The sequence below is a fragment of the Zootoca vivipara genome, chromosome 7 (assembly GCF_965207765.1).
Source record: "Zootoca vivipara chromosome 7, rZooViv2.hap1.1, whole genome shotgun sequence".
NCBI lineage: Eukaryota > Metazoa > Chordata > Lepidosauria > Squamata > Lacertidae > Zootoca > Zootoca vivipara.
Window position 1 is genome coordinate 3302319 of NC_142590.1, and position 14309 is coordinate 3316627.

The 14309-nt window shown below is 45.4% G+C and overlaps 1 protein-coding gene and 1 long non-coding RNA gene across 4 annotated transcripts in view; both read left to right on the forward strand.

The window, feature by feature from the left end:
* Positions 1-14309, forward strand: part of DDR2 (discoidin domain receptor tyrosine kinase 2) — a 63061-nt gene that overhangs the window by 4422 nt on the left and 44330 nt on the right. Inside the window, exon 2 of one of the 3 annotated variants that reach the window (XM_088673663.1) lies at positions 13876-13950. The exons of 1 other annotated variant lie outside the window; for it this stretch is intronic. The gene's annotated coding sequence lies outside the window, so the exon portion shown is untranslated. Of the gene's footprint in view, positions 1-13875; positions 14070-14309 lie in introns of those variants that run through there. One more of the 3 variants, XM_088673664.1, reaches the window with a different exon arrangement.
* On the forward strand, positions 675-7361 carry LOC148684957 (uncharacterized). Its single transcript, XR_015950922.1, has 2 exons — positions 675-4875; positions 4914-7361. It is a non-coding gene; the product is annotated as an uncharacterized LOC148684957 (long non-coding RNA).

Below are 14309 nucleotides of genomic sequence, written 5' to 3' on the forward strand. Positions count from 1 at the left end.
TGCGGCCCAATCACCTTCTAAATCCGGCCCGCGGATGATCCGGGAATCAACATGCTTTTACATGAGTGGAATGTGTCCTTTTATTTAAAATGCATCTCTGGGTTATCTGTGGGGCATAGGAATTGGTTCATATTTTTTTCCAAAATATAGTCCAGCCCCCCACAAGGTCTGAGGGACAGGGGACCGGCCCCCTGCTGAAAAAGTTTGCTGACCCCTGCTTATCATTTAAAAACTGATGATATGAGAGCCACTCTGCAGAGGCACAGCATGGGGGGAGGCTGTGGGGGCCTTGGCCCCGTGCACAATTTTGTGAGGGGGTGCAAGCAGGCATCCCCACAGCAGGCTCCTTCATCAGAGCCTGGCTTCACACAAGAAGGAGCTGCCCCTTGGCTGTGGCGTTCATGCCTGACGCAGCTCTTCCCCCCCCCCCCCGTCAGGCCGAGAACAGGAAGTGGGCGGCAGAGCTGCCACGCACCCTCCTCAGCCACAGCACACCTTGCACCCAGCCACAGCAGCTCTGCCACCGGGTCATGTCTGACCCAGCGGTGGAGAGCAGGAGGAGAGTGGCCGGCAACTTCCCTGCCCCTCTCCTACCCTGAACTGTGGTGTGCGGAGATCACCTTCTGCGCCCCCCTCGGGGGTGCGCCTCAGGACGCGTGGGCATACACTGCGCTGCCTCCGCTCTGGGAGGCATTCCTGGGAGTGGCAGGTCTGCTACACTGCTAGGTTTGGCAATCCTGCACAACCACGCAACTTGGTAACACTGCAGGGCTGTCCAGGGGTTGTGGGGTGGGAAGCCATGGGGGCAATTTCCCACAGGCACATACAAAGCAAGGGCTCCCATGCCTCAGTTCCTGTGCAGACCACTGGCCGCCAATGGGGAGTGAATACCGCCTGAGATTTCCAGACGAGGTGCCACCGGAGGGTAATTTCCTGTGGCAAATTCCAGGGGGAAAGTCATAGGAATGCAATATGAGGCCAGGCTTTAAGGGTGGAATCCTTCCCTTCTGAGTGAGTGGGGAAGGCCGCAACCAGAAGACCTGTGAGGCTGAGTCCCCGGAAGCAGAAAGAAGCTCCACTAAGAGGGGGCTGATATTTGGAATAGGTCCTTAAGAGAACGACAACCCAATCCCTGTTCCCGTTTCCCCACGTAAAAAAAAAAGTAGTGCTTCTATTGTTTTGGTTAACCCCAAGGCTAGGAGGAGTGGTAGGCAAGAGTGCAGCCTGTGTATGGGGTCGTTCTTGCATGTGGTTCTATAGGGTGGCAATGACCAGGGCCAGAATAATCCTGGTCAGGCCACGCAGGAGAGCAAGAAGAACTCCATTTTGTATATTCAATTCTAAATCTCTCTGCCTCTGATAGAAAGCAAACAGGCACAGCATGTTTGCACATCTAATGCAAAGATCTAACCACACACAGCACTTCTAAGAAATTCTAGCATAAACCACAAGAGCAAGAGGATGCAGCCCACCGCAAATTCTAAGTAGAGCACAACCACAATTGTGCCTGTAAAATTCCACATAGACATGTGTATGAAAGTACCAGGTACATAACGCCACTTAGTGGAGTTAGGTAAATGACTTTGCATCTTGGGGTGCTCTCTCTTGATTGGTTGATGAAGTACTGCAGAAAGGCTGGCCTTCACTCTGTCAAAAAGGTATAAAAGCACTCTGTGTATGCCCATGGGTCGGGCAGAATGAGAAACTCATTCTCACTGCCACCATTTATTGCAATAAATGTTTTAATAAATCTGTTTTATAATATGTACAACTGCCTGAGATTTCGTCTGGTCAATTTGGGAAGCCAATCATCCATATTACATTTCTGGTGTCCTAACATTTCTGGTGCCATGCGTGACTCGGATGAGGGCTTTTCCCTGAACCAGAGGCAGTCCCCTTTTTGCCCCACTGGACAGGGCGCAGATTCCTAACGGCGCCTCTGGTCTGGTGCACACCGGCAGACTTTTTCCGGAGGATCAGAGGTGGCCCTTGAGTTTCCGTGCCCTGGACGAAGAGGCAAAAGGACTGAGGTTGGAAGGGAAGAACAGGAAAAGCCGGCTGGGGTAAGTAGAAAGGGAAAAGGTACCTTGAAGGGAATTGGCCCCCTTTAATGAGGGGAAGGGAGATCCTGATCACATCTCCAGCGTGTTGGTAGTACTCAGTTAATTAGAGGTCAACTGGGAAAACCATGCGCTTTGGGTAAGAGGCAAAGGGAGGAGGAAAATGTGTATGTTAGTAGTCAGTAGGGAGGAGGTCCCCTGACAAATAGACACTTAGGAAACAAGGAAAAACTGGGAGGTAGAGTGTGGTAAAGTGTCCAATGCATGGTATGTGTGGCAAAGTTTGCAGTGTGTGCTGTGAATGAGGGGATACTTTACAGGGCCATAAATGGGAGGAGTATGGTCAAGAGGAGGGAAAAATGTGATTTCCCTAGAATTCATGATAGATAAATTCAGAATGCTATAAAAGAAATTTAATTTACAAGTCCTGCCAACAACAAGTTCAGAGAAAAAAAGGTGGTGCAAACCAGTATTCCCCCAAAGAGAAGAAAGGCATTGTGAGAAAGAAGATGAAGAGAAAGGCAGTGGTTAAACAGCAACAAATGATGTCTCAAGGACCAGTGAGGAACCAGAAGGGGTTCAAAGGTCACTGGTGAAGGTCAGTTGCTCGGACGGAGATGTCTCGGTCAATGTAAAAGAGGAAGGAAGAGTGTTCGGAGAAAGATGGGACAAGGGGGTCCCAGCAGAAGAGAGTTCGTCGGTTTGGCAGGCATGGCAAAGAGCCATGGTCAAGGTGACTTAAGAGTTACCTGCATCTGGACTTTGTTATAAATATAGGCACCCAGTATTCTGTTTTTAAATATCCTTGAAACAGCCCCAAAAAGCCAAAAGAAGCATCAGACTGATTTTATGCCTAAAAGGGCTGTACAAACAGACAGCGGAGGATTGGTTCAGAAAAAATCATCTCTGCAACCTTTAGAATGCTATTCACCATACTAGAAATGAGGCTACCCCCCCCCCACAGGAAACTGACAAAATGCCAGTAACGGTGCTCAGAAAATGTTTTCATATGCTTCAGTTGGCTTCAAAGGAAAAGAAAAGAAAGAAAAAAATCATGTACTTAAGTAGTTCACAACGCAAGAGACAATAGATTTTATTTGAACAATTAACATCTTTTCCCCAAGTCCTGTTGGAACTGTGCAGACTTTAGTTTTTGGGGAAACTTACAAGAATGGGGAAAAAGAGACATTTGAGTCCTTCTAAAAGCAAACTACGTTTAAAGGGTTTAACCCTCCTACCTGCAACCCCATTTCATATGTTTTTGTGACAGCAACATGTTGGAAAATTTGTAGAACTGCATATTTTAATGAAATGAATGTCTGTCAACTAAAGAATTCAGGATAAGGTAGAAGGAAGTTATACTGAATTGAGATTTGTGGGTAAAGACATTGTTTGAATCTAACATTACGTTGGAAGACAGGCTGCAACATCTCAATAACTCTCAAACCTCCGGCAGAGATGTGTGGCGTAACCCCCCTTATTTGGTTACACAAGCGATTCTGCATGATTTGTATTTGCACAACTTGTTTTCTCCTGCAACCTGCACTTAGAGACTGTGGCTGTGCCGGGCTGGTGTTGCCATTTCGGACATCCTATTGTGTGACATTGTGTGACCAAGACCGTTGCTGTGACAGTAGGGAGAAAAGATGTTATGCTTTGGAGATCCACGTTTCAGGTTACAAAAACACTACTGCTCTAAATGCTTTGACTTTAAAATTTTTATGTCTCACGGAAACAGCCCGTTGCTACAAAGCAGCTGTAAGTTTTTTCTTCTTCTAGAAACCACAAGACTTTGCATAATTTGAAAAACAGGCTTCAGTATCCTAGCAGAACTCAGCCGTCGGCAGCTGGATGGGAGGCAAATACGGATTTAAAGGACCCCTCCTTAACCCTGCACATGCATGAAGTTCTGTGGAAGGAAAGAGAAACCACGGGGAGATCCTGAAAGATGGACCAGACGTGGAATCCTGTTGCAAGCCTTGTGAAATTCGGCAAAGACTGCTGTAAGGCACTGCTGCTATATCCCAGAGATGACTTCTCAACTAACTGCTGCTACATCCCAGAGATGACTTCTGTGTGCCAGACACACCTCAATGTCCAATACGTGGGACGCACTACCTCGGAGAGTTTGGTGGTGGACTAACCAGCAAGAAGTTCTAAAACAGCAGCGGCAGCTACAAGGACAATCTCTCTCTCCCCCCCCCTCCTTTGTTTTTTATCTACAGGAAATCACTCGAGCGAAGAGCGTGTAGCCTTGCGGAGCCTGACACGATGGTTCCAGCCTGATGCTAGCGAGTCCCTGAGTGAATCCTTGAAGGAAGGGAGACGAGACCCTCTTCATTCCTAGGTGGTGAGGTATCCATTCCAACCGGTGAAAGTGCCTGAGGTGACCCCCTGCATCCACACCCTGCTGTACCTAATCAGAAGTGGGTACCCAGCGCACGGTGCACCAGTTTCCCCTTGCAGCGTCTGACCGGCTAAAGACGCCCAGCGCATGGGAAACCGAAGTAGCCCCTGCTGTGACACTCCGGACGCTGTCACTCGACGCACGGGTTGAGGAATGTCCATCTTATGCAGCACCAAACATCAAGGAGACAAGGAGACGCAGTAAATCTTAGACCCTTATATATGTATGTATGTATGTATATTTGTATGGGAGGCATCAATTGAGTGGGACCCACAGTAGAAGTCTACCTGCCCCCAAAGCAGTATCCTTAATTTGGAAGGAAGGGCAGTGTACCTGCCTCACTTGAGCGAACAGACCCAAAACAGTTTCAGAAATTGAACCATGGGGTGGGTTCCAGCAACTCCCTAGGTCATACAGATATGGGGAGGGTTCCAGCAACTCCCTAGGTGATACAGGGCTATAGCTGGGTTGGGGATGTAACTGGAAGAGCTGGCCAGGTGCACCCCTCAGTTCTGGCTTTGGAAATGATGGGAGAAGCTTCTGGTAGCCCACTGATATCTAATGCAAGCCTCTCCTGATTCTGGCAAACTGGAACAATAGCCATTCTTTCTGTAGCCAAATGCTCAGCTAGGACAAACCTCCAATTGTTATATATATATATATATATTCCTGGCCTTTAGAACTGTGTAGGAACTTTTGAAACCCACTGATTTGCATTGAAGCCCAGTACTGAGCTGAGAGAGAACTGTGTATTTTCCTGCTGACATAAAGTTTTGGAAACAGTGGCTAAAGCCCCTTGGCTTTTAGATTTCCAGCAACTATAGTATCCTAGTATCTCTGAAGACTAGTGTGGCCATTATAGATTCATGGCCCACCTGAGAGAAAGAACCCTTTGTTGCCAAAAGTCTGTATTGCGATTTTTTTGTTGTGCCTCAAATGGAAATGCAATGTAGTAGAAAGTGGCACTTGTGCTTCGACAAAAATGATGTTTGTATAATGCAAATATGTGTTTCCAGTTAGGTCTAACACGAAGGCTAAAAACTTCAACAGAAAATGCTTAGGAGTTATGGAAATAGATTAATCAAAAGCTGAACCAGGCTTAAATTCAGCAAGCATTTTTACTCTGGTTTATAGCATCAAGCTGAAGCAGGAAAAAAAAAACTTTCATGGTTATTTTACACTGACAGTTCTGCAGACTGAATGCCTTAATCTACAGGCTCTCAGAGTTTGTGTATAGTCCTATGAATTAGCTGATGGTGTCTGTCCTAACAGTGAATTATTCTCCCCCCCCCCCTTAGGAAAGATTTCCAACCCCATGTGTATGTGTGGTAGCACTTTTAAGAAACTGTTTAGTAGTGCACGTTATTCATTTGTTTTAGAAACACTAGCTTGTATACCTTAAGTTAAGAAGTTTCAAAATGAAGGTCTGAAATGTGCCAGGTAACAAAATGTAGGTCTGTTTGTGAAATATTTTGCTATTTGATTTAAGAAAGTAATGCACTAATGTCTTTAATGACTGCTAGTTCCTAGCACCTTCTTAGTTCTGGTGACCCTAAGAAACATTTAACAGCCTTGGTCAGGTATTTTAACTGTTCAGTAGAAAAGGCAGCCCCCACCCCGAAGTTATCTATCTGCCTTGCACTATTTCCCTGGAAGTCAAAAACCTAACATTTGAGCAAGCTTCCAGTTAACCTTCTTCTGCCCTACATTACTTCTTTGAAGTCCCTCAATAAAGCATGAGGTTTTGGCCAGACTCTCAGGACTAGATGTAGCTGGCCAGGTAGCCCTTCTGAACTCCTCCTGCTGTGTGTACATCAATCAGGATCAACGCGTGGTGACCGATATTGGACGGATCAGGGAACTAGCATCTGTATACAACTAGAGTACACGTGTTGAGAGTGATGTTAAAAACATTAAGAAGCAGGCTGATCTGTACCACAAGGTTAGCCTAGACGGTGAAGGTCTGCCCAGTGTATGGAGTTAGATTAGTTCTTGGCTCCCAGGTTGGTCATAGTTAAAAGAGATTCTGCTCGTAATATCAATTTTCTTTCTTATTGTCTTAGCCCTATGCAGAACCTTGGTCTGTAAAAAAGCTTCTGGTAACCCTTCTGAGACAAGCTGAGTAACAAGCTGGGGAAAGTCAGCAGAAGCTTCCTCACTTACTTTGCTCTCTGTTGCCCATCCTTTGGCCTAACATTGGAGCATGGGAAGCTGCTGGCTCCTCTGTAGAATCATGGAGTTGGAAGAGACCACAGGGGCCATCCAGTCCAACCCCCTACCAAGCAGGAAACACCAGGAAACACTGTAGTGCGATGGGTCAATCAAATGGAGATGCAGAAACACACCTGTTCTTCATCTCCATATTGAAGAGGAGGGAATATAGGGTGGCAATGACCAGGGCCAGAATAATCCTGGTCAGGCCACGCAGGAGAGCAAGAAGAACTCCATTTTGTATATTCAATTCTAAATCTCTCTGCCTCTGATAGAAAGCAAACAGGCACAGCATGTTTGCACATCTAATGCAAAGATCTAACCACACACAGCACTTCTAAGAAATTCTAGCATAAACCACAAGAGCAAGAGGATGCAGCCCACCGCAAATTCTAAGTAGAGCACAACCACAATTGTGCCTGTAAAATTCCACATAGACATGTGTATGAAAGTACCAGGTACATAACGCCACTTAGTGGAGTTAGGTAAATGACTTTGCATCTTGGGGTGCTCTCTCTTGATTGGTTGATGAAGTACTGCAGAAAGGCTGGCCTTCACTCTGTCAAAAAGGTATAAAAGCACTCTGTGTATGCCCATGGGTCGGGCAGAATGAGAAACTCATTCTCACTGCCACCATTTATTGCAATAAATGTTTTAATAAATCTGTTTTATAATATGTACAACTGCCTGAGATTTCGTCTGGTCAATTTGGGAAGCCAATCATCCATATTACATTTCTGGTGTCCTAACATTTCTTTTGATGCAGCTTAATTCATGGTTCTTCCTGAATCCTCCTTTTAGTATTGTTCCTCGGTACTTACCACATTCTGTATTACTCAGTGCAACTACAACGGTATGGTTTGTTGCATTTTCTTTTTTATACTTTGCTGGTTTTAATCTCCTTATGCCAAAAAATCCAATAACATTTTGATTAAAAATATATGTAATTGCCTGTGGCCCTCAGCTTTGTACACACATGAATGGGTCCTTGCAGGGAACAGCATGAGGGCCCATAACAGCACACCTGTATCCAGAGGGACCCAGGTGGCGCTGTGGGTTAAACCACTGAGCCTAGGGCTTGCTGATCAGAAGGTCGGCGGTTCGAATCCCTGCAACAGGGTGAGCTCCCGTTGCTTGGTCCCAGCTCCTGCCCACCTAGCAGTTCAAAAGCACGTCAAAGTGCAAGCAGATAAATAGGGACCGCTCTGGCGGGAAGGTAAACGGCGTTTCCGTGCGCTGCTCTGGTTTGCCAGAAGCAGCTTTGTCATGCTGGCCACATGACCCAGAAGCTGTCTGCGGACAAACGCCGGCTTCCTCGGCCTATAGAGCGAGATGAGCGCTGCAACCCCAGAGTCGGACACAACTGGACCTGATGGTCAGGGGCCCCTTTACCCTTTACCTTTATCCAGAGGTGAACCTAGGCTCCCTTGTGCCCTGGGCAAGGAGTTTTACTGGCCCTCTCCTCCTTTGCCCCCTTGCCAGAGGAGCCTGAGCCAACTAGAGCAGTGAGGAGCGGTCCAGGGAGTGTGTGGATGGGTGGGTGGGCTCTGATCCACTCTAAGCCAGAGGGAAGAGGCACAATTTTTGCACCCTCCTGGGCCTGGGAACTTGGCAGGGACAAACTTGGCCAACCCCTAGGTGTGCCCTGCCCCCTACACCCTCTGGGCAGCCCTGCAGTGCTGGCCATGGTGGGGGAAGGTGACCAAAGGCAGTCCTTGCTCAAAATGCTATTTATCCTATCACTGCAACTCTGAGCTTGCTAGGCCCTGCGTAACCAGGGACACTTTCTTTCTGCAAAGGCAGATGGGTTGATTAAGGACATGCTCCTGAGCATAAACAAAGGGCTTTCCCTTCAATGAGCCATTATAGTTAGCTGAAGGGAGTGGGGTTAATAGCCTAAAGCACTGGGAGTGAGCCCAACTGAGTTATGGTTGCCATATTTCAAAAAGTGAGAATCTGGACACAGCAGTTGTTGACAGGGCTTTTTTTCAGGGAAAATTCCCCGGAACTCAGTTCCGGCCCCTCTCAGGTGGGCATCAGTGCTATTCTAAGAAAAAGAGGGGGCATTCTTGGTACGTTCAGCACCTATTTTTCTAGAAAAATAGCATGGGGGGGCAAAGTTGTTTTTTTGGGGGGGAGCAAAGTTGTTGAGCTAAAAAAAAATGAGTTTTTGAGCAATTTTTACGAAATTTGCCCAAAATTCAACACCCTGAGCTGAGTCATATGATTTAAGTGTGTGTCTTTGGATAAACACTTGGAATGTTCCATTGTTCTAGGTTGAGGAGCTGATTTTATTTAATTCTCTCTATTCTTGCCTTTCAGTATTGACATTGTAAACATTCTAATGAATTTTAAAATAATTCTTGGGGCTCTATCAAATATGCCAGAAATAGGTTTCAGCCATATTTACAAATGAGACTGCCAGCTTCTTTTTTAGGCATTACTCCTGTGCTTTTAACAGTAACTGGAAGCAGAAGCAGTAAAAGTGGAGTAGGCAGAAAAAATATTTCTTGACCCCATGTGTTTCCAACCCAACTAGTCCTTCAGGGTATTTTGGAGGTGAGCAGTTCAAAACTGGGTTGTGCTTCCACTTCTATTTCTTATGCTATCAAAAGAAGTAGAAGAGGTGGCACCTCTGAATTTTGCTTATTGTACAACAGGCTGGTTGAGCAGGATACATCGAATTGTGCAAATGGGAGATCAGTATTTGAATATGTCTCATGCAAAGAAAGAGAGTAGGGCTGGGCGATAGCTTTCAACATTGTGATGTATCACCACCTCAACAGCACAATATTTTGATATATCACGAATGTCTCAGAGCATGCTTCAGCTCATACATGCCAACTCTCCCCCTGGCCATGGAGGGCCTCCCAGGGCCTCCCAGCCTCCTGACACGTGTGAAATCATGCGCACGCGACGACCCCCCCCCCCTGTCTCAGCCCCTCTGCTTCAGCTAAACCAGGGGTAGGCAAACTAAGGCTGGGGCCCGGATCCGGCCCAATCGTCTTCTCAATCCGGCCCACGGACAGTCCGGGAATCAGCGTGTTTTTACATGAGTAGAATGTGTCCTTTTATTTAAAATGCATATTTTATTTTTTATTTGTGGGGCATAGGAATTTGTTCATTTTCCCTCCCCCCCCAAAAATATAGTTCCTCCCCCCACAAGGTCTGTGGAGCGGCCCCCTGCTGAAAAAGTTTGCTGACCCCTGGTATAGACAGTCTTGCCGTAGTGCAAATGTGCATGTATTTACATACATACTGCTGGAATCAGATAGGAAAAGAGGCAGGGGTATGAGCTCTGGACTACCAAATGCAGCCACCACAGTGGGCACACCACTGTGTGTGAACAATACAATTGTTTGTGTGTTTCATATGTCTCCAGGTTGGATCTAGAGAAAACTGGCCAACCTTATAACCCCAGTGCAGGGGTCCCCAAACTAAGGCCCGGGGGCCGGATGTGGCCCAATCGCCTTCTCAATCCAGCCCGCGGACAGTCTGGGAATCAGCGTGTTTTTACATGAGTAGAATGTGTCGTTTTATTTAAAATGCATCTCTGGGTTATTTGTGGGGCATAGGAATTCGTTCACCCCCCCCAAAAAAAAAGGTCTGAAAAAGTTGGCTGGCCCCTGATACTAAACCATTGAAGATTTCTGGGGAATATATTACCATAGCTGTCAAGTTTTCCCTTTTCTCACGAGGAAGCCTATTCAGCATAAGGGAATTTCCCTTTTAAAAAAGGGAGAACTTGGCAGCTATGATATATTACTGTTCTATGCAGTTTTGTGGGCATATTTAAAATTTAAGGTAGTAGATTTAGTAAAAACATTAAATAAACTTTCATATGATATACTGAATATATTTTCAACTAATTTAAGAGTAGTTTAAGTGATTTCCTAATCAAGTTGCATCTGAGTGTAATTTTATGAGTTCAACTAAACTTACTTCTACTTTATTGGGAGTAAGCCCCATTAAACTGAGTGGGGCTTGTTTGTGAGTAGACACACATTTGATTGCACTGCTTATGGACAAACACACTCCCCATCAATCTCACAGTACCCAGCCTTCCAATTCAGCATGAGGCAGTCAGTTAAATTTCTCCTCCATTTCCCCCATCTCTCCCTTTTTTATCAAAGGGCGGGAAGGAGGGATAGCAAGCAAAACCTTCCTTTTTAATATGGAGGGACTAAAAAAACAGAGGCATTCTTATTGAGTATTGTAGATAAAGACATCCCAAAACAACTAAGAGAAGTATTTTTATACACAACGGCTGCAGCCCGAATCCTTGTGGCTAAAGGTTGGAAAGAACAGGAGGCTCCGGAAATTATAGATTGGCAATGTAAACTACAGGAATTTGCGGAGATAGCACAATTAACAAACAATCTCAGAGGCAATTAAAACCAGAAATTTTTGGGAAAGTGGGACAGGTACAGAAAATATGTTCAAAAATATAGTAAAAATTTAATATCTTTGCCAGCGTTCGAGTGATTGAGGAAAGTTAAAGAGTTGGACTTACAAAATGGTGGATGCATAGTATTGTTAGAATGTATTGGATAATAATTTATAGGAATGGTTACTAAGCTGAGTACATTCATTTTAAAGAAATATGTACGGTATATGCATTGATAATGATCAGGAAGTCAAAACTCTATTTTTCTTTTCCATTTTTTTAGTGGCAAAGCAAAATTCCAAGTATGGTTGATACTTGGCCAATAAATTCTTCTATTCTATTCTATTCTATTCTATTCTGTCCTATTCTTTTTTTTTCATTTCATTTTTTTCTTTTTGTTTCTTTTTTTCATTTGTGGGTGAGTCCCTTGTGTTTACGTCTAAGGGTTGATATTAAATAAGATAACGAGGGACAAAAGGGTTAGAAAATATTAGAGGTGCAGTCACCAGGGGCTTCAGCAAATGAACCAGGGTCTGCTAGTCCTCATGATGACGAGGTACAGGTAGGGGACCCTGAGATGTCTGGGACTCCATCTGTTCCTGACGAAACCTCTATAGCAGCCCCTCAACCACAGGTAACACCCAATCCAGAAGCTGCAACACCTGTTGTCAGGAGATCAAGTAGAAGTTGTAGGACCCCACAGTACCTGAGGGATTACGTCTGCTGTGCTCACTAGGGGGGGGAGGGTGTTGTGTATTAAGTCAAAGGATTTTATCTCTGTATTATTATTGTCTGTATGTGCATTAGGATAAAGTAACTGCCTTTTGGTTCCAGAGGGTACAGCTACTATTGGTTCATTTAAGCTGCTGTATTTGGATCCTCTGTCTTATTGGTTCCCTCCAAAAGGCAGCACTGTGATTGCCTGATATTGTTCCCTCCAAAATGTATCCCTTTCTAGCTAGTTCCCTGTCCCTATAAATGTAGCCTTCAGAGTCAGTCTTGTTCACTTTAATAAAGAGCTGTTACTAGAGAACTGTCTCCAGCATGTTATGTCAATAGAGCTGAAATCACAAACCCCACGTCACAACAGTAGCCTCAGCGGTGTCGCTAGCCTTCTGGCTGCCCGGGGCGGCAAAGCTGAAGGCCCATGGGGCGTCCGTGGCATGTCACGACTCATGTGTCACGATGCATGTGCACGCAGGAGGCCTACGCTGTGGAGTGAGGCAGTCTCGCTTGCATCTGGGCTTAAGTTCTTGATGGCGGCGTCTGTGGCAGCCGTCGGAGGTGGTCAGCCCTGTCCAGCCCCGTCCAGCCTGCTGCCCCCTGCCCAGCCTGCTGCCCGGGGCGGCACGCCCCCACCGCCCCCATCTTAATACAGTGGAACCTCGGTTTATGAACACCTCGTTTATGAATTTTCGGTTTATGAACGCCGTGGACCTATCTGGAACGGATTAATTCATTTTCCATTACTTTCAATGGCAAAGTTCGCTTCAGTTTATGAATGCTTCAGTTTATGAACAGACTTCCGGAACCAATTGTGTTCATAAACCGAGGGAGCACTGTATGCCACTGAGTAGCCTATGGGAAAAGGTAACAATTAAGGAAATGTTAACCTAACAATATGTAAGAACAAATGAATATTTTTGGGTTTTCAATTTAGGTTTTTTGTATTTATGTTGTTTTTTGTATTAGTAAAAAATATGCAATAACGGCAATCTTAATTCCAGTTTGGGATTCATCCAGTCCAGCCTTTCGCATGATGAATTCTGCATATAAGTTAAATAAGCAGGGAGACAATATACAACCTTGTCGTACTCCTTTCCCAATTTTGAACCAATCAGTTATTCCATATCCAGTTCTAACTGTAGCTTCTTGTCCCACATAGAGATTTCTCAGGAGACAGATGAGGTGATCAGGCACTCCCATTTCTTTAAGAACTTGTCATAGTTTGCTGTGGTTGACACAGTCAAAGGCTTTTGCATAGTAAATGAAGCGGAAGTAGATGTTTTTCTGGAACTCGCTAGCTTTCTCCATAATCCAGCTCATATTTGCAATTTGGTCTCTGGTTCCTCTGCCCCTTCGAAATCCAGCTTGCACTTCTGGGAGTTCTCGGTCCACATACTGCCTAAGCCTGCCTTGTAGAATTTTAAGCATAACCTTGCTAGCGTGTGAAATGAGCGCAATTGTGCGGTAGTTGGCACATTATTTGGCCCTGCCCTTCTTTGGGATTGGGATGTAGACTGATCTTCTCCAATCCTCTGGCCACTGCTGAGTTTTCCAAACTTGCTGGCATATTGAGTGTAGCACCTTAACAGCATCATTTTCTGAAATTTTAAATAGTTCAGCTGGAATATCATCACTTCCACTGGCCTTGTTATTAGCAGTGGATTGCCAGCAGTACATGTGAAAAGGATGTAGGGGTATTAGTAGACCAAATTTAACATGAGTCAACAGCGTGATTCAGAAGTAAAAACTGTGAATGATACTCTAGGCTGCATCAAAGTCTAGTGTACAGATTGATAGAAATCATAGTACCACTCTATTATTATTTGGTTGGAAAACACCTGGAGTACTGTGTCCAGTTCTGGGCACCACAATTTAAGAAAGATACTGACAAGTTGGACCGTGTGCAGAGGAGGGTGACCAAGATGATCAGGGATGTGGAAACCAAGCCTTTTGATGAATGATTGAGGGAGTTGAGTATGTTAGGCTGGATAAGAGGAGACTGAGAGGATATGACAGCCATCTTCAAATATACAAACAGTTGTCAAACGGAAGATGGAGCAAGTATGTTTTCTCCTGTTCTGTAGGGTAGGACCCAAACCAATGGCTTCAAGTTACAAGAAAGGAGATTCCAACTAAACACCAGGAAGAACTTTTTGATGGTAAGAAGAAGAAGAAGAAGAGTTTGGATTTGATATCCCGCTTTATCACTACCCGAAGGAGTCTCAAAGCGGCTAACAATCTCCTTTCCCCTCCTCCCCCACAACAAACACCCTGTGAGGTGAGTGAGGCTGAGAGACTTCAGAGAAGTGTGACTAGCCCAAGGTCACCCAGCAGCTGCATGTGGAGGAGCAGAGACATGAACCCGGCTTCCCAGATTACGAGTCTACCGCTCTTAACCACTACACCACACTGGCAGTTCAACCGTGCAGGGGCGTACCCAGCATCAAAACTAGGGGGGGCAAGCTATGGTTGTTCAGGGGCGGGGCCAAGGCACAGGAGGGGCCACAAAGTGGGAACA